Here is a 20,369-nt window from a genome sequence, read left to right on the forward strand (position 1 = left end):
ATTAGTGAACTAGTTAGCAACTCATCTAACAATATAAGGGTTGATGCCTAGTTGGGTGAGTTTGTCAATGCTGCCTGAGTGGGGGATAGTATAAAATGCCTTGGCTATGTCCAGGTAGGTTGTATGCAAAGATTTCCCTTTGTCCAGGGCCTTGGTGACAGTCTTGAAGAAGTCCACCAGGTTTAACAGGCATGATCTCCTTCTGACAAATTCAAACTGAGAAGGGTCAAGTGTTTGGAGATTACATATATCTTTGTTGATAAGGTCCATGATGGCCTTACTCATTAAGGCTAGTCATGCTAATAGGTCTATAGTTCCCAGGGTCAGTGGAAGCACCACCTTTGTGCAAGGGAATAACAGTGGCTGTTTTCCATTCAGCCAGTATGAAGCCAGTGCTTAGCCTATGATTGAAAAGAGTACCCAATGGTTTTGCTAATTCATGTTGGTGCCCATGTAGGATGCAGCCTGGGATATTATCAGGTCCCATAGATGCTTGTGCTTTTAGCCTTGGAAAGTGTATTTACGACCTGCTCTTTTAGAGATACAAGGTAGTGCACAGGTGATAGGGATGTCATGAGGTACGTGTGGTGGGGACAGGGGAGTTAAGTTTTCACAGAACCTGTTGGACAACAGGTTAGCGATGTCCACAGGCTCAGTATATCTGGTGTCATTAACTACCAGTTTGGCATAAATCTGGGCCTTTCCTTTTAGGTTACAGATGTAATTATAGAATGTCTTGTGGTTGTCCTTTGTTGAGAAAGCTAATTTGGACTAGTAGTTTGCTTTGGAGGACTTTATTTATATTTTATTTATTGTCATTTATTAACCGGGTTAGTCCAATTGAGCTAGGGCCCCATTTTCAGTGGAGACCTGAGGAGAAAAGCTCTAGATACAAGTATCAATATCACAAAAGTATTACAAAACTATCACAGAAAAATTATCTTTACAATGATAAAGTTTTAAGTTGTTATACACTGTGGAATTGGAGTCACATTTTACATTGTTTTGTTCAAGATGTAGAAAAAACAGGTGCATAACACTTTTAAATTCAATATGTCAAAATATATACAGGTAATGGCTAGACATTTTATTTGTTTAAGCTGAGCAGGGAGTGTTTCCAGTTTAGGAGGGCTCACTCCCTCTTATTCTTAGACAGCAATTTCTTCCCCTTATTGTAAAAACTATTTATGGCAGTTGTCCACCAGGCAGGTTTGATCTTCCTTGAGGACCTTGTTTTGGTCCTATCAGGTACTGCCAAGTCAATGCAGGTATACAAGTGTTCGTATAAAGCATAGATGTAGAGCTCGGCATGGTTGTCATTTCCATCTGAGGGTGGAGGTGCAGTGAAGCTAGTTATACCATTTATACCATCCTGTAAGAGGTTACAATCTGCTCTGGAGAAGTTTTTCAGTTTAGTTGCTACTGGGGGGGGGGGGGGTCAGGTGTGATAGTTACTTTGAATGAGATAGATTTGTGGTCAGATCTCACCAGGGAGGACCTCACAGTTGGGGTGCTACAGTGGTCCGCTATATTGGTAAGCACCAGATCCAGGATGCTGGCACCCCATGTGAGGGTGTCAACCAGCTGGTCCAGGGCACTAGAGCTAACAAAGTTGAGGAACATTTGGGCAAGTGAGTTTGAGCAAGAGTAATTTTCCTAGTCAATGGATGGGTAGTTAAAGTCATCCAAAACCATGGTGTTCGGATGTATCTGATAGACTCAATAAGATCCAAATAGTCAGAGTGGATGTCCTGATTCATGGAGGGGGTCCTGTAACTAGCAATGACTTGGAACAGATGTCCTATCAACAGTTAATTGCACCTGAAGTGTCTCCGGGGAGTCATACTGTTTAACCAATCTGGAGGTGTATTTATCTTTAATGAATATTGATACACCACCTCCTTTAGTTTTCATGCCTTCAGTGTGAGGTCTAAACTTGTGGAAGGAGATGTAACCCAATACAGCTGGGGTGCTCTCCACAGCCTTGTACTAGGTTTCCATGACTGCACAAATGTCTGTATCTTCTAAGGTGAGGACAGCTTCCAGTGTGCACAGTTTCATGTTGAGACTCGTAGCATTTAGCAGCATAACCATGAAGTTGTTTTTAGATTAAGTTTTTACTTTGGGAATTTTTGTCCTTGAGACACTGCCTAAAAAAGGCACTTTGGGAGTGGCAAGAGCTTTAGCCAGTAGCCAAAATCCCAGAGGTGACAGATGAAGACCATCTCTGAAAAAGCATCAAGGTCTGTCGATCATGTCATCCCAGGCTGAAAGATAGAGGATCCTCTTAGAATGACATCAGAAGCTAAGCCAATTATTGAAGTCAGTCATTTTCTGTTTGCATTGAGGCATCATCCTAGGTGAAGATAAAATGCCGTTTAAGGCTAGGGACATACCTGCTTGAGACACGTAGTCTGAGAACTCAGTCATGTCTCTCTTCATATAGTCCAGGGAGGCATGTCTGAAATAGTTCACACCAACATGAACTATATCAGAGTCATAACAGTACCTGTTGTTGAGAGACTTGAGTGCTTGTGTGATATAGCTTATCCTGTCATCTGACAGACAGATGACCGTGACCTTTTCCTTATCCAGCCTGGTGAGAGGGACATCAGTGTGTCTTGCAATGGAATCACCTATGACTAATATGTTTGATTTTGTGCTTTGCCTTAATACTTTGACTGGTGAGACAAGGGTGTATGAGCTATTATGTGTAATGTGTTCTGCAGAGGAAGTATTATGTGTAGAGTTCTTGTGTTTGTGTTTGGGAGGTCTCTGGTGTTTAGGTATGTTTCTGGTGAGGACCTCCACATATGTAGGTGTGTATGATGTGGTTCTGGTGGAGTAGGAGGTGAGGAGTGCATGCTGGCAACATGTTCATAGTTATATGTACTGACAGGTATATGAGAGAGCATGGATTCAAGGTTCTTAATATAGTTGCATCTCTCACACATTGTGTTTGTGTGGACTAGGGTAAAGGGTTGTGGGTGAACATGAGGCAGTACTGTGGATTATTGAGCATTAAACCGTCATTGGCTACATTGTTTTGGTGATTTTTTTCTTTTTTTATTTGTTGTTTTAGGTCGTTGACCTGTTGGTTTTGATTAATCAGTTTTTTACACCGTTCTGTGTGGCCGCGGCTGTGCTCGTCCTAAATCTTGAGAGTTTCCTATTCAGTTCAAGAATAGGAGTGTTTTTACTGTGCATATTGTTCCTCCTGTATCATGTTCAGAAATGGAGGAATTATTGGTGCAATTGTTGGACTCCGTTAAAAATTTAACATCTTTGATCTCTAAGGAGAAGGGGGCATCTAACTGTGATAATGAACGGCTTTTCACTGACAGTCAAGTCGAACTTTTTACTTTGCATTCTCCGATTGAAAGTAGTAACAATAAGGTGCCTGTTTCTTTAAAAGATCAAGGTGCTGTAACCCGAGGAGGAGGACGAGAGTGTAAAGATTTCAGCACCTGGTTTAGCGTTCCTGAAGTGGATTGGACACGGAGCTCAGAGCGAAATTTCAATTCCAACACAAATAACTACATGCCAACATGAAAAGGAGCAGTTAGCGTCTTTTGAAAAGTCTTGTTTTAAATTTCGTTCCTTGCAAATGGACAATATGTTTTTACGCAAGTCCATTGAATTAAAACATGTTCCTAAGGGTCTGCGTATTTGGAAGCTCCCAATGGGAATAGAAAGTGGAACAACAGTGTATCGTGAGTTAATTTCTCTATTCGATAGGACTGGCCTTGAAATGTTGGACATTATAGTTAGAAATAATGACAATAAAATTAAAGAGCTTCAGTTGAAAATCTATGATTTAAATAAATGTATTATTGATGATGCTTTGTTTGAGTCATATAAAATGAATTATGACAAGGTTTTAGATGATGTAGAGAAATTTGTTAAGAAAGGTATTGAGAACAAACAATGTAAATTAACCCGTGATACCAATGAGTATCTCAATAACTCAGCATACCCTCAGGGGCAGCATTGTCATGATAACAACAGTTTCGGGGGGGGTAAAGTAACACGGGGGAACTTTGAAGATGAGAGAGGGGGTAACCAAAAGGAGAGTGGGAATAATGATAATAATTTTTTAGAAAATGTTCCCAGGAGATCGGAACGTCTGAGAAATCAAGCAGGTTCACAACATCTGAGGTGGACAGGGGGTTGGAATCAGGAAGGGAGGCAGCAGCAGCAAAGGAGGCCGTGGGGGAATGCTCAGGGCAAGAAATGGAAGTAATATTGGGGAGTTTGGAAGTGAGTGGATCGAGTGAAATTGCATGGACTTTGCATGACACTTCAGAAATAACTCAGGAATTGAGATGTGAAATAATAGAAAATGAAGGGTTTAGTATATTTAATTATACTGAACTAGATATAACGGAAAGTTATTTCAGCCTTCTCAAAAAAGGTATGTCCTTTGTTCCAACATATAAATTTAATTTGGCAAAAACACTTTTGAATTTAAAGTTATTTTCGAGACAGTTAAACCTCAAATTGTATTTTCAAGGAAGAGACGACATTCATGAAAGACAAGAATGTGTACGTTCAAGTGTATTTATTCCCCCCCCTAATCCTGAAGTCCAACTGTTTGAAATATACTGTGAAAAAGAAATTAGAAATTTGTTCAAACAGAAACATGTAGTTTGTTCAAATCTCACTGGTCAAGAAAAATAAATTTTAAGTAGTTTGGCAGGGGACAGACAGCTTCGTATTATGACTCCAGACAAAGGGGGAGGGATGGTGATAATGCGTTATATTGATTATAATACAGAGATGGAAAAAGTTTTAAATAATGAAAGTACTTATCGAAGAATCTCTAAAAATGAGATTAATATGGCTTATAGATGGCTAGATGTTATTTTGGAAAATGAAGTATTGGAAGGGAGAATAAGTATAAAAGAAAAGGAATTTTTGATGGTCCCCTTTCCTATTATTCCAAAAATTTTTGGAATACCGAAAACCAATAAATCTGTTGTTAATCCTCCCTTCAGACCCGTAGTAGCGGCAAGAGGCTCAAAAACTGAGCCGCTAGTGGCGTGGGTAGATAGGAAGGTAGGTAAACTAGTCAGAGTATCACATATTATTCGTGATTCATGGCATTGTCTCCAGCGTTTATCCAAATTTCATAATCTATTTAAGAATTCCATTAGTTTGTTGACTATAGATGTTATAAATTTGTTCTCAGTTATTCCTCATATAACAGTAATTGAAATGTTCAAGAATAGTATTCAAAATTTGTCTGATATGGATGAAGGGGAAATGGAGACAGTGGTTAAATTTATGGAGATAGTTCTCAAGAATAATTTCATGATGTTTGAAGGGGAATTAATCCATCAAGTTTCGGGAGTAGCAATGGGGGCCAAATGTGCCCCCATTTTTGCAAACCTTGTATTGTTTGACTGGGAGAACACGTTTGTACTAACTTCAAAATGTGCACCCAATATAGTTTGTTATAACAGATTTTTGGACAATATTTTAATTCTTTGGAAGGGAGAATTGGATCAGGTGAATGAATTCATAGACTACTTGAATGGGACTACTGATTTTTTGAAGTTCACTTTTAAGTGTGATAATAAAACCATTAATTATTTAGATATACAATTTAGTGTGGAAAATGGTATTCTGGAAAGTTCCATCTACAGGAAGGAATCATATTCAAGCAGTTTATTGTATTTCACCAGTCACCATCCCTTGTTTCAAAAATGTAGTGTTGTGAAGGGGCAGATGGTGAGAGTGTCTAGGTTGACGAGTGAGGAAACTAGGTTCAAGGAAGAAATGTATAATCTAATAGGAATGTTTTTGGAAAGAGAGTATCCTCTTAAATTATTAATAAAGTTGAAGAAGGAAGTAGAAAAGAAAAGAAGGTCTAGTTTTATACCAAGTTTTTCATCAGAGAATAATTTTCAGGTAGAAAAAAAGAATAATTCCCACACAACAGGTATTGTTTTACAATTTAGTGAAAGAACATCAGAGATAATTAACATCATTAACAGGGGTTGGGACATATTCTTTGATGGAAACATCACTGCAGTTGTAGGAGCAAAACCCTAAATAATTCATAGTAGGGGAAACAATATTAAAAATATAATCGAAAGACATTATGATAATAATATCAATATCTCATTTACGTCTAAATGTGGGAATTGTAGGTATAGTAGGTACATAAACAATGGACCTTATGTTGGTATTAGTGGTTTTGGAGCATCAGTGAATTGTCCTGGCAAATGTAATTGTAATACCAGGTGGGTGGTCTATGTGGCCACATGTCTTTCTTGTCCAGGATTTTACATAGAGAAGACTTCTCGTCGACTTAGGGACAGGATTAGTGAACATATAAGAGCAATCAAAAATAAGGACCTTCGTAATGCCTTGTATTCACATTCTAAGTAATGTTTTAATTTTAATAAATTTTTATTTTTTATTATTGACAAAGTATCTGATAATGGATGGGGGGGTGATTTGGAATCTATCTTTATTAGCATGTGAGTCTATGTGGCAAATACGTACTAATGCCACTTGTCTTCCAGGGTTGAATGAATTAATTTCCATTAAACCATTTTTTAAAAATAAAACATAATAAAATAGGGTGATGATTATTCATGAATTTATACTTATGAATGGGTAAAGAAGAATACTCATTATTTTATTGTGTTTTTCGGAAATAATTCGGAATGTTATATATATTTTTTAAGTGAATGTAGAAAATCATGGATTATTTCAAGTCAATGTGTATTCATTTAATTGGTTGTTGTTTCTTCCAAAAAAATGTTTTCCTGCTTTGTCAATGTGAAGAAAATTAAAATTATTTTAAATTTTTAATTGATTAATTGGTACTAATTGTTGTTGAACAGTTCAAAAGAGGAGAATGCATTGTAAACGATCAACTCTGATGATGCCTTTGGTTTGTTAACCTTGGCGAAAGCGTTTAGTAGTTCGTACGCTTCTTGTGGATGTTAACATTGGTATTGTGGATTATTGAGCATTAAACCATCATCGGCTACATTGTTTCGGTGAATTTTTTCTTTTTTTATTTGTTGTTTTAGGTCGTTGACCTGTTGGTTTTGATTAACATGAGGCAGTTCTTCCACTGCCTCAGGATGCCCATGTCGACCAAGCTGGCTGGAGAAACTGTGGGAAATTCTCCATCCATAGTGATAGGAAAAATTATATGCTCAGGAAAGAGGTCAAACTTAGTAGTGGCAAGTATATGAGAGGTGTGTTGGTACCTTTGAGGCTAGGCTGAGAGTAGAGCAGGGCCATGAGAAACCTCTGGAGGACCACAAACAAAGTGTTAAGGGAAAATTTAATGAACAAAACGTTTGCGTCTTCAACCACCAATGGTAACCACCACTGCGCAGCAGTACATGATGGACTGCTATACGCAAACAAGTGCAAACATGGGGCTTAAATAAAACAAGAAAATACCCTTTTTAGCTCAAACTAGCCAATAAGAATGCTCTCTCTGAGCTCTAGTCCAATCACCCTCAATTAGACGGGAAGCAGACATCACTCTCCTCACACATTGGTGCAGAAGAGCCTTCACCAACAAAGGTGGCTTGAAGTTGATGCTCAGAAGTTACAAAACAGACCCAGAAATAGCAAACTTGGAACTGGGCAATACTACAGCTGAACTAGTACAGCGTACAGTAAAATGTGACCAAAAATAGTTAAGACAATTCAAACAGACAGTGGAATGCAAATACAAATTGAAAGTGCAATATTAGAGCAAAAACAGGCACTTATAGTTAGTTGGAAGCAATGGATCCCTCAAATATTTGAGTATCTCAGTGAAGAGCTGTTTATAGTGCTCATGTGATACCAAGTAGTCTAGATTCAGCGAGTCTGATTCTATCTTATGCTATAAAATGCAGAAGTACTAGAAATTCAAAGTACATAAAAATCACAGTCACAACAGCAGAAAGCAGTTTAAATAATGCAGGAATTCACCAACAATTCCCAGCATAGAAGGGTGTAGGCCACACTCTGCTGCCACAAGAGTCTAGACCACAAACTCTCCCAATATAAAACAACTGGTTTTGGTGCACAACTGCTTAAGCTAGAACTATGACACTTCAGAATAACAGACACAATAGGCCTTCAACCAGAAATTTCCAGCTAGAAGGGCATAAGCTATCCTCTCCTGACACAAGTGTTTATACCACAAATCCTCCTAATGTAAAGTAACTGGTTTGGAACTGAAGTGCTTACACCAGAATAAAGATACTTAGAATAACAGGCACAATAAGCTTTCACCAGCAATTCCCAGATTGGAAGAGTATAGGCCACACTCACCTGTCACATGAGTCAAGACCACAACCATCCCAATGTAAAGTAACTGGTTTGGAGCCCAAGCACTTAAACCAGAACTAAGACACTTTCAGAATAACAGATACAATGAGCCTTCAACCAGCAATTCCTACCTTAGAAGGGTGTAGGCTACACTCTCCTGCCACAAGAGTCTAGACAACAAATCTTCCTAATGTAAAATAACTGGTTCGGAACCCAAGTGCTTAAAGCAGAACAGACACTTAGAACAACAGGCACAATAGGCCATCACCCAGCAATTCCAACTCAGAAGGGCAGAGGCTACCCTCTCCTCCCATAAGAGTGTAGACCACACACCTTCTTAATATAAAATAAATGGCCTGAAGCCCAAGTCCTTTAACCAAAGCTAAGACATTTAGAGTAATAATTACAATTTAATCAGGCTACTAACAAGCAGTAATAAATATAGCAGAATAAATGCAATTGAACACTTTAGGAACAAGCAGTAAAAGCAAGATAAAATAATAAAGTAGGAAGAGGCACAAAAACAGTAAAAGCAGCTGAATAAAGTGTCTTTTTGTAAGTTAAGTTGCTAAGTGTCTGTCAATAAGTGCCAATTAGGTAACCTTAGAAAATGGGCAACCTGTACGTCACCACCCTGACTGCAGAATGAACATTTTCCAGCTGGGTATTAATGAACAGGTAATGCCTACTACAAAAAAGGTCTTCCATTTCATAGCAGCACATTAAGCTGCCATGAGGGTCAGACTGCAAAAAAAGGTAATGGCCAGCACTTTTTTATGCTTGCTAAGCATTATCTTGCTGTTTAGCGTGTGTAAAATTAAAACAAAATGTGAATTCATTAAAAGAAATGAAAACCATGCACATGCATGAATGATTGTCTGTTTATGTTTCTGCCTGCATGTAAGAGGGGTGTGTTTGCTTGCATGCATGAAAGCATAAGCGAGTGAGAGAGAGAGAGAGAGAGAGAGAGAGGAGCACTGACTGCAACAGGCAGTCCTTTGAAGGTACGAACCTCTTGGTACATTGTATTATTGACTAACTTTAATCCTCATTTTTTGTCTAGAAATAATTATTTAGAGCAGTATTATCTTTTTTGTAAATCACATGTGGGGACATGTGTAGGGCATTAGATTGAAGTATAGATGGTCCTGGGTTCTAATACAGGACTTGCATATTTTTGAGGGAGGTTGGCATAATCGTTAAGGTGGTTACCTTACATGAACAAGGTGCAGGGTTTGATTCTCAGATGTGTTAATTGGCTAGGCTTAAAATGGCTCATAAGAGCAGTTAACCTAGTACTAATCTATGAACATATAAACTACCTTTTAAATAATGGTCTCTAACAGGAATGGGAGGGAGTAGGTATGGATAGAAGTTGCATTACCTTGCTATATTTTTATTATTATTATTTCTTTTAAGATGAGGCATGAATAGATAAATCTGAGAATGAAAGTATGTGTAACTGCTGTATGCATGTCGGCATGTATGCTTGTTTCTACTTATATGTGTGTGGGTCCTTCTTTTATGTCTGTATTTCTGAATGTATGTGTATTTCTATGTGAGTCAGTATGTCTGTGTAAGCTGCTGTATATATGTGTGTGTTTTTGGACAATAAATACTTACATAACTTATATATTGAATGTAAAATACTCCACCCAACAACAATTGCATATACTACATAAAAAAAAAAAATATATATATATATATATATATATATATATATATATATATATATATATATATATTTATATGGATTCACTTTGAATCATCGAATGTTCAGAACATCGATGTTCTGACCATCGAGACTAGAACATCGATGTTCAGAACATCGAAGGTTCAAAATGAACTATAAAAACACCAAAAAAACTCACAAAAACTATGTTATGCAGGGGGGTTTGCCCCCCAGCACACCCCCCTACTTTAGTATTCCAGCTCTGAGATCGCACTACAGTGGGGTAAGGGAAAATCTCCCATTTACCGCTATATGCAGTAGCACTAAACGGGAGATTTCCCATACCCTACCTGCAATGCCAACACACAGATGGCACACACAAACACAGACCATGCAGGGCACCTTGCTGCCCTGCATACACACCCAACATTCTACAATCTCACTTACCTGGCACTTCCATTTTAAACCTTTGATGTTCTGAACATCGATGTTCTGGTCTCGATGATCAGAACATCGATGTTCTGAACATTCAATGATTTAAAGTGGAACTATATATATATATATATATATATATATATATATATATTTATTTTATTTATTTTATTTTACATTTGTTGACCGGGATAGTCCGACTGGATGCATGTCCATTTTCAGCGGAGGCCCGGGGAGAAAAGCTCCATAGAGTAAAAAATAAACAATAATTACATTCAGATACATACAGATAACATACAGTTACAGGGATAAATTTTAGATACATTTTTCAGCAGAGTGAATTAGATACAATTCAAATGCAATAGTCATTTCTATAAGTTTATATATATATATATATATTTATTTATTTATTTATGGGTCCACTTTGTAATTTTGAAATACTGAAATCCCGAATTTCAGTATTTTGAACTTACAAAGTTGAACACTCACATTTCCGAAACCGGCAGAAGCCCGAAATTCAAAATAACGAAGTACCGATATTTCGCATTTCGGCTTCCAGTGGTACAGAATGTGGATGTTTAGGTTTTATTTTGGTAAGTTTGTGTGTGTGTTAGTATGTTGGTAAGGGGGTTAGTGTATGTAAGTGTGTGTTGTGACTGTTGCGTGTGTTTGAGGGACTGTAAGATGTGTGTGTGTGAGTTTTGTTTGTGTTGCTGTTTGTGCAATCATAGAGTAAGAATATATAAGTAGGGGGGGTGCAGTGGGGCTTGCCCCCCTGCTTATATGTAGATTAGATTAGTTTGTTTGATTGTGGGGGGTGTATGTTTATGTGTGTGCTGTATGTGTAGCGTGAGTGCAGGATTTTGAAGTTTGTGGTTGTGCATTTTCGAGTTTGTGAGTTTTGGTTGGGTTTTCGGCTTTGTGGTTTCGGAATACTGAAATTCGGGATTTCAGTATTTCTAAATTACAAAGTGGACCCGTATATATATATATATATATATATATATATATATATATATATATATATATATATATATACACACACACACATACATGCATACACATAAATAATAATAAAAAAAAAATAAAAATCACAAAACAATCAACCTATTCTCTAAGCACAATAATGCCCAAAAGAGTGTGTGTTATTGTGGAAATAATGCCCTCCCAGGAGTGCTGAGGCTCTCTGCCTGTGGTGTAGAGCCTCAGAACAGCCCTGTGCATGTTTTATTTACACAATAACACACACCTTTTTGGACATTATTGCGTGCTTAACACCTTTAGTTGGCCTAGCATACAAATCACTAACGTCCCCCTTGAGGTCACTCATTTTTCATACTTATGACTCATTGTGTAACGGACTGACTGATTTTTTTGTTAGCTTGGAAGTTTTAGTAGGGCAGGGTCTGTTTTTGGTAAAAGCCTGGAGGGAAGTGTTCCATAATATGCAAAACAAATACATTTGTAAGAATACATCTATAAGCAGACAAGTAAAACAGTTTGATAGCTTAGACATCTAAACAGCAACAAGTAGTAAACTGGAAACAAATGAGAAGGATTAACAAGATTCTGAGTAGGTGAGCAGCACTGTAGCTCAGTAGTAATGTGCGTCTGACAGCTTCTGGATTTAGTCCTGAGTTTTGTTTGTGACAAGAAATAACCAAAGGGAACACTACTGAATGGAGAAAATGAGGAAGAGGGTTAAGAAGAAAACTGCAAATGTAGAGCATGCATGTGGAAAATGCCCTAGAAATGAATAAAAGTTTCTTGAGCAAAACGAGTGTTGACCACCAGCAATGCAAGTGCTGACAGATTTTAAAAAGAATGAAAGATGTGTACGGCAGATGCAAGGAAAGACAATTACAGAATCAATGATGATATTACTCCCTTACCAAACACATATAAAAACATTTAGACACATGAGACACACATGCGCAGCTTTATATACATATATATGTGCAATCTAGTACTGTGTATTGGGTCTTCCATGACAGTTGCTCAGCTGAAGATGCGAAACGAAGTTGTTTACTTCCTTTTTAAGATGCTGTCATCTTACGTGTTATTAAACATGCTCTTTATCCCTGAATGCTGGTGTCTTCAGCCACTCTTACCAGTGTCAGAGAAGGTAACAGGGTGACCATAGGCATGCATCATGACCATAGCTCTCAATGAATTAGGGACAAATCTCAATAAAATCCAGGGATAGATCCAGAAATAATCATGAACACTTTTAAAATATTAGAATTACTTACCTGAGGCATTGCCAGGATAAGACAAATATGAATTAATATACATTTTCTGAAGTAAAGTCACAGGTTTTAGTAGGAATTGAGAGAGACACAGCTATAAGTGGAATCAAAATCATGGATGTCCTTGAAAATAAGAGACATTTGAGAAAAATGATTATGACTGTACATTTCACTTCTTATTGTTTTGGACTTGTTTTAGACTATGGAAGTAATTCAGAACAATTCTCTCCTGCCACACTAACTGGCCAAAGTTGGCTGATCACTTAATGCAACTGATGGACTCTCCAATTCAGAGATATAGCAACGCTGCTAAGAGTAACACCTTATTACCAGCACAATGTCATGTTTCCACATCAGAACTGCACTGTCAAACCAGACCATGCTAGTCTTCTCTCTACAGGCCCATTTCAACAACAATATAATTGTTGCCACCTATTTTTTCACAGCTTTCATATACTGCCAAAGTTCTTAATACATTTTTTCCTGCTGGACTCCAGACCTTCCCTTCACAAATGCACATATATATTCACAGCCCTATGCACACATGCACACACTCATCCAAGAATCCAGAAATAGGCACCCACACAGACACTACCTTACACTCACAGAAAAACTCACTCACACACATGTTCCAACACACACACGCACACACACAGACACACACAGCCCCCACAATTGTATTATACTTACCCGTAGCCATGATATGAGACATGACTACTCTCAAAGGCATGAATACGTGAATGTGATCAAATGACGGCTGTCACTTTTTCCTCTAGAGGAAAACATAGTTTATCAAGCGTGATTCAAAGCATCTCTCTGCCAAGTTAGTCCAGGGCCATGGCCATATATGGGGGAAAGCACATGACTAACTGGCATTATCGACTCCCTTAGACTGCTGCATTAGCATATGGCTTCTTCAATGAGACTGCTCTGCATGCTATGGCCATCACAAGGGGAAAACTATAGCAGGAGAGTAGTCTATGCATCATAATGCAGAAACCTTTGGAGTTATCACTTCCATATTGCAGTACTGCTTTCTGAATCTCAGGACATGTTTCTTTAAAACCATTCCACCTTTGTGATACCATCTTCTCAAAGCACCTTCCATACTCTTAAAAAACAGAAATAAACAGGGGTAGATGTGTGCAGAATGTTTTTGTTTTCATCCCCATCATTGTTTATTGTTATCCTAAAATGACCGTGTCACCATACTGTTCTGACTATTCTGAGATTCCAGTCTACCACTGTCATTGCCAGCCCTGGACTCATCCACTTCTGCCATCATTTACCATGCCTACCCTGCCTCAAAAGACACTAACTGTCACTCAGTCATAATTAAACACACAAACAGCTTTCTCCCATAATGAGATAGCAGGCATTCCCACCATTTGTGTTGTTTGGTCATCACTTTCAAAGATGGTGTCACTATGAGGGTTTATATATACATATGGCACTGTCTTCTGAATCAAAACGTAACAGAAATGTGAACTGTACTAAGTATAATAAAACCTGCAGTAAACTAAAATATGTCATTTCAACAGCAGTGCATATGTTTTCTGTGGTATGTACATACAGGATAACTTGCAACCTTTCATTGTGCCTTTAAAATAAAGAAAAAAAATCAAAGAAAATGAATGGAATTTGAATAAAGACTGTACGGTGGAACTTGATGTCGAGAAATGCAGCAACAACACATAGGGTGTAAAATATGTGCTTGATCTCATTTGTAAATACAGGATATAAGACCTTTCTCAGAAAACTAGAACATCATAAAATGCAACTAGAAAATTCTTCAAAGCTCTTACCAAAGCAAGAGCAAGCAAAGAGTCACATTTGCATTCAAATGTGGACAATTTGTTAAATATCTAGCTATCTATATATACATATATATATAGAGAGAGAGAGAGAGAGAGTTAGGGGTGTGGGGGGCATAGCCCCCCACTTATATTGGTTTTATGTTGTCTGGTTTTGTTTTACATTATTTGTTAAAAGCCAACTAGGTGGGGAGCTACACCACCCACACCCTCCAATGTGGGGAGCTGCGCCACCCACACCCCTCCTAATTACATATACTAACAACAGGATCGCACTACAGAGGGGAAAAGGACATATACCTTTAACTTGCCTTAGAGTACTACTTGTCAGTGAAATGAGTTTTAGGTGAAATGAGTTTTAGGTGAAATGAACTTTAGGTGATTTGGTCTCAGTGAAATGAGTGTCAGTGAAATGGTCTATAGGTGAATTGATATGAATCCATATATATATATATATATATATATATATATATATATATATATATATATATATATATAAAAACCTGAACAGTTTTCATATAACCTTTATTAACAATTAACATCATCATCAATCACCATTTTTCCAATTTTCTACATGGGATCAGGGTGCCACTTTAACCGTTGCATTCTTTCTTGATTCATTGCCACTCTCCTACCTTCTTCAAAAGTCATGCTTGACTGTCGTAGGTCTTTCTCACACAATCATGCCATCTCTTTGTTGGGCACTCTCATTTCCTCTTGCCTTCTTCCTGTCACTCCCAAATCTTCTTCACCAAATTGTCTTGTGCTTTTCTGTACATATGCCAAAACCACCATAATCTGTTCTATTTGACCTTTTCTGCAATTGAAACTTCTTTTGTTTCTGCTCTAATGTTCTCATTTCTTCATCTATGCAGCAGTGTTCATCCTTACACCCATCTCAGGCACTTTATCTATGTTGCTTCTAGCTTCCTCAACTGTTCTACCTTCTCTGCTCAGATTTCTGCACCATACAGTAGTAGTGGCTGTGCCACTGTTTTATATGCCTTACTTTTCAGCTTCTTTGGCATTCTTTTCTTACACATTACCCTGATACTGTGTTCCACTTACTTGGCTGTAGCCCTTCTGATTCTAGCTTTGACCTTCTCATCCAAATTTCCTTTCTCCTCAACCACCCCTCCCAGATAACTGAAGCTGATAATTTGTTTCATTTTCCTGATTATCTTACTTTTCAGCTTCTTCTGATTTCCCGCATTTGCTGCCATTACAGTGATTTTATTTGTAACTCACTTTCATCCCAAGTGCCTTATGCTCTGCATCCCATTCCCTTATCATTTACTGAAGCTCTTGTTCAGAGTCTGCTTGTCTGTATGTATGTATTTAATTATTTATTTTAGTTATCCTTTGTTGACCAGGTTAGTCCCACTAGACTAACGGCATCTTTTCAGGGGAGACCTGAGGTGATAGTTATACTGGGGGAAATTTGGACAGGGCATAGCAGAATTTTCCCTACCCTGTTGGATAGGTGCCATGATATCTTTTACATCCACCTGAGCTACCACCAACTCAAGCAAATGGAGCCTTGGTTTAACTTCTCATCCAAAGGACGACACCCTCATGGGCACAGCACCCCCTTATGCTACACTGCCGTATAATGCCACATCATCTATATGCAGCTGCTTGGTTGATCTGTCTCCTTTTACCTGTCTGCTAATATAGTCCATCACCAGTATGAAAGCAGTGGGCTCAGAGCTGAACCCTGATACATGCCCACTCCCTCTGAGAACCCCTCTATTCAGACTTGTGTCACTGGATCCTTGTACATAATCTTCACTAATTCTACCAATACTTCTTGTACTTCAGACCTTTGCAGGACTGCCCAAATCTGCTTTCTTGAGACTTTGTCACATGTTTTTCTCCAAGCCTACAAATGCTCAGTTAGACTTTTTCCTCAACTCCGGTTTCTTCTCTCAACTATCTGTCTCTCTGTAAGAATTGGATCAGTTGTTCTGCATCCTGATCTGAATCTGAACTGCTCATCTCCCATCTTACTTTCTACTACTCTGCATATTCATCAACCTATTCATAATCAACAATGAAACAATGAAGAAGCAATAATAAGACCAATTACAATAAAACCAAAAACATAAAGAGATTGACTGTATAAAATATTTACAAGGCTAGGCTGAATAAAGCAACAAATTACAGTAAAATCAATTAATGCTTACGGTTGAATTTGATCATTCTATATATTGAAGAAACAAATTCCACTAAGCCTGTTCATTCCTAGCTTCTTCAGGTTGATTGCATCAAATGAATCCATGAACATCACGGTAGGCATTACTATAGAAAGGTGCTTAGCCTGTATTCTTATCCAGAATAGAAATATAACTTATTTTAGACTTGGTGGTGTTTTCTCCTTAGAAGCAGTATAAACTCTGACTGCTGTGCCTAATTGGAGAAGCCATAGGCCGTTGCCTTGAAGAGCACCCTCCACCTGAGAACTCACTGGCTAAAAAAATAAAGCTCTATTAAAGCAAGGAAAGGGTTGTTTTAATCATTATGAGAGCAGATAGCTCCTGCCTTAACTGATGAACTGGTCTGTAATCATCTGAAACACAGCCACTATGGATGTATTCTTGAAGAAAACCATTTTGAATACTTCTATCGTGTGTCCAATAACCTTGAAACAGAAAGAAAACTTGCTTTTTTTAAAAAGGTACGATCATTTCAAATGAACACACAATTTGAACATCTCATGTTTATTGTATAATAGTGAGGGAGGTATACTGCCATTCAAAAAGGAATAAAATCTCACTTACATTTCTTTTGTTTCTTGGGTGAGTAAGATTTTATATCTGAGAGAGGCACTGGCTTTAGCTGACTCAACTTTCTCTCCTAACTTCATAGGTTCATAGATTAGTACTAAGCTAACTGCCCTTGCGAGCCATTTTAAGCTTAGCCAATTATCCCTTGTGAGACTCAAACCCTGCACCTTGTGTTTGCAAGGCAAACACCTTAACCATTAGGCCACCAAACATTTTTTCCAAATGGGAAAAAAAGAATAACAAGTAAAACTTTTCAAGGGTGAGTCCATAATCACATGCCTCAGAACTAAATATTTGTAATGAGAGTTCTTATGGAGATTCCAGTTCACCTGCAGCGTAGTAAATGAAGAAAACACACAAGGCCAATTAAAATTTTAAAGTAGGTCATGCAGTCAATGTATTCCAGATCTTTTTCACTGCTCATCAAGATATACATAATCACCAATTTTCCACAAGGGAATTGCAGATCCCCAGACATCAGCCAAAAGGATGATTTTATAGAGAATGACCAAAGCATTGAAAGTAGCATTAAGTGTAGCATAAGATTTCAGGTGATCAGGTAGGGTGCACAGGTACCATCTTAAATACCATGGGATTCACTGTTCAGTATATGACTTTCTAACTGGGCCCATATAGGCAATTATCAAAGTCTGCATGGAAATAGCTGAACTAAACTAAAACCTTTAGCATACAAGGGGTAAAACATGTTACCTAATTGAGGACATGACACCAAGGGATGCAAAATATACTTTAACGCACTACACCTCTTATTATCCAAAATTAACTTACTAAATAGCGAGTAATATTAATCAGTCACTTACTAAGCTTAGACACAGGGATACGTCTGAAAACATAAAACAAAAGTGGTACACAATAAATATTTTAACAACTCCTGTGTGACCACCTAAAGACAAATGCAATCTTTCCCAAATGTGAACCCATAAAAAACATTTATCCCAGATCTGTTTAAAGTTTAAATCCAAGACTGTAGCATATAAAGGATGTATAATCTGCTCTGAATTGGTGGTCAAGAATACTACAGACACAAATGCCAACCTGCTGGCAGACAAGTTCTGTGAAAACATCACCCCACTGTCCCTCCATCAGTAAACCAGGACATCCCCAGCACCTGCCCCCCCCTCCCCTCATCATCAGGGAGCAGGTTATTAATGCCCTCTCAAAGGCAAAAAATACAGCCTCCATGGGACCTGACAACATCCCTGGCTGTGCCCTACATGAACTCAGGCAAGAGCTCTCAGCACCACTAAGCACCCTATTCAACCAAAGCGTGTGGACCAGCTTCATCCCAACAGAATGGAGGACAGCCACTGTCATGCCTCTGCACAATGTTGGAGCGTCCACCGACCCAAGCAATTATAGGCCCATCAGCCTAACTAGCCTGATCTGCAAGACCATGGAACACATTATCATGAACCTTATAAACAAGGACATTGGCAACCTCCAAATGCTTGATCCTACATGGTTTGGTTTTGTCAAAGGGCGATCATGCCTGTTAAACTTAGTCACCTTCTTTGAAACAGTCACCAAAGCCATGGATGAGGGCAAGACAGTGCACACCACCTACCTTGACCTGTTCAAAGCCTTTGACACTATTTCCCACTCCGGTATAATAGATAAACTCTCCCAGCTAGGTATCAACCCATATGTTATCAGATGGGTAGCTAACTGGCTCACTGATAAAACCCACTCAGTCAATATAGGGGAAGCCATCTCTAGTAGTAGACCTGTAACAAGCGGCATACCCCAAGGATCAGTCTTGGGGCCTCTACTGTTTGGGATATACTTTTCTGAGGTGCAATCCAAAACCAGTGGTTTGTGGCTGACCAAGTTTTCAGATGACTGCAAGCTGGGCACTGTCATAAATTCCCCTAATGATGTGAACATCCTCCAAGAGGGCCTTAACCAAACTAATGACTGGTGCCAGAAACATGGCCTCAAGCTGAATGCCAAGAAATGCATCATTATCCCCTTTGGGGAAAATGTCTTTTCCACTAATTATCACATTAATAACAACATACTATGCATGCAATCATTCATGAGGGACTTGGGCACCCAGGCTGATAGCAACCTGACTTTTAACCACCATGTTGCCTCCGTTGTACGGAAGGCTTTCTACATGACCCACCTCTTAAGAAAAGGTATTTCATGCAGGGACAAGATCACAACATCCCTGTACTCCTCTCTTATCAGACCCATTATCAAGTACAATGCCCTCTTTGGCATGTACCTTGCCAAGTACATGCAGTAGTCAGAGAGACCACAGAGGTTACTGACCAGGAAAATCCAGGGTCTCAAACACCTGTCCTATACAGATAGGCTAAAAGCCCTGTCTCTCTACTCTGTCTCGTACGGACTGCTCAGAGGTGACCTGTGTCTGGCATACAAGGCCATCTCAGACTCACCTTGATGGAGTTGCTGCATATCCATAAGTAAAACTCCACTCACACAACCTGCACACAAGGTCTCAACCTGGTCTGTGACATTAATAGAACTTGTTGGTGGGAGAGATGTGTGCCCAATGACACCCCCATCTGTGGAATACACTTCCTCTCCACATCAAGCAGAGTACCTCACTAGCCCTCTTTAAGAGGAACCTGGACGATTGATGGGAAACAGAACATATACCCCTGGGATCCCACCTATGTCCCTGCTGGACAGGGAAAACATGTGATGACTTTGTGGGAACATGGGTGAAATTCTTGGCTTTGCTTATAAGGGCATCCAGGCCAATAGCTTAGTATCATCCTATGAACCTATGAAACTATGAACAAGATATTCGGAGTTAACCAATTTATTATGACAGCAACCAATAATCTAATCTGTGTCCCAAAAATTTAGTTGGAGTAATACAGGTGCATTCATCTTTTTATGGTTGTTGCAAACACCAAATATCAATTAAATCTTCTATGTACAGACTTTCTTTAATTAATTTTTGAGAGTGTATAAGCCTTTGAGCAGAATGAAGTGATCTGTATCTCCCAGAATCTAATCTCGCTATAAGGAATAGAATTCGACTGAACTCGTTCTTATTTATTTTTCCAAAATAATTAGCAAAAAAAAAAAAAAATGGGTTGGTCTTTTTAGGCTATTCCTATAGGGC

Source organism: Protopterus annectens, chromosome 1.part1 (assembly GCF_019279795.1).
Source record: "Protopterus annectens isolate FY-2018-M chromosome 1.part1, PAN1.0, whole genome shotgun sequence".
Classification (NCBI taxonomy): Eukaryota; Metazoa; Chordata; order Ceratodontiformes; family Protopteridae; genus Protopterus; species Protopterus annectens.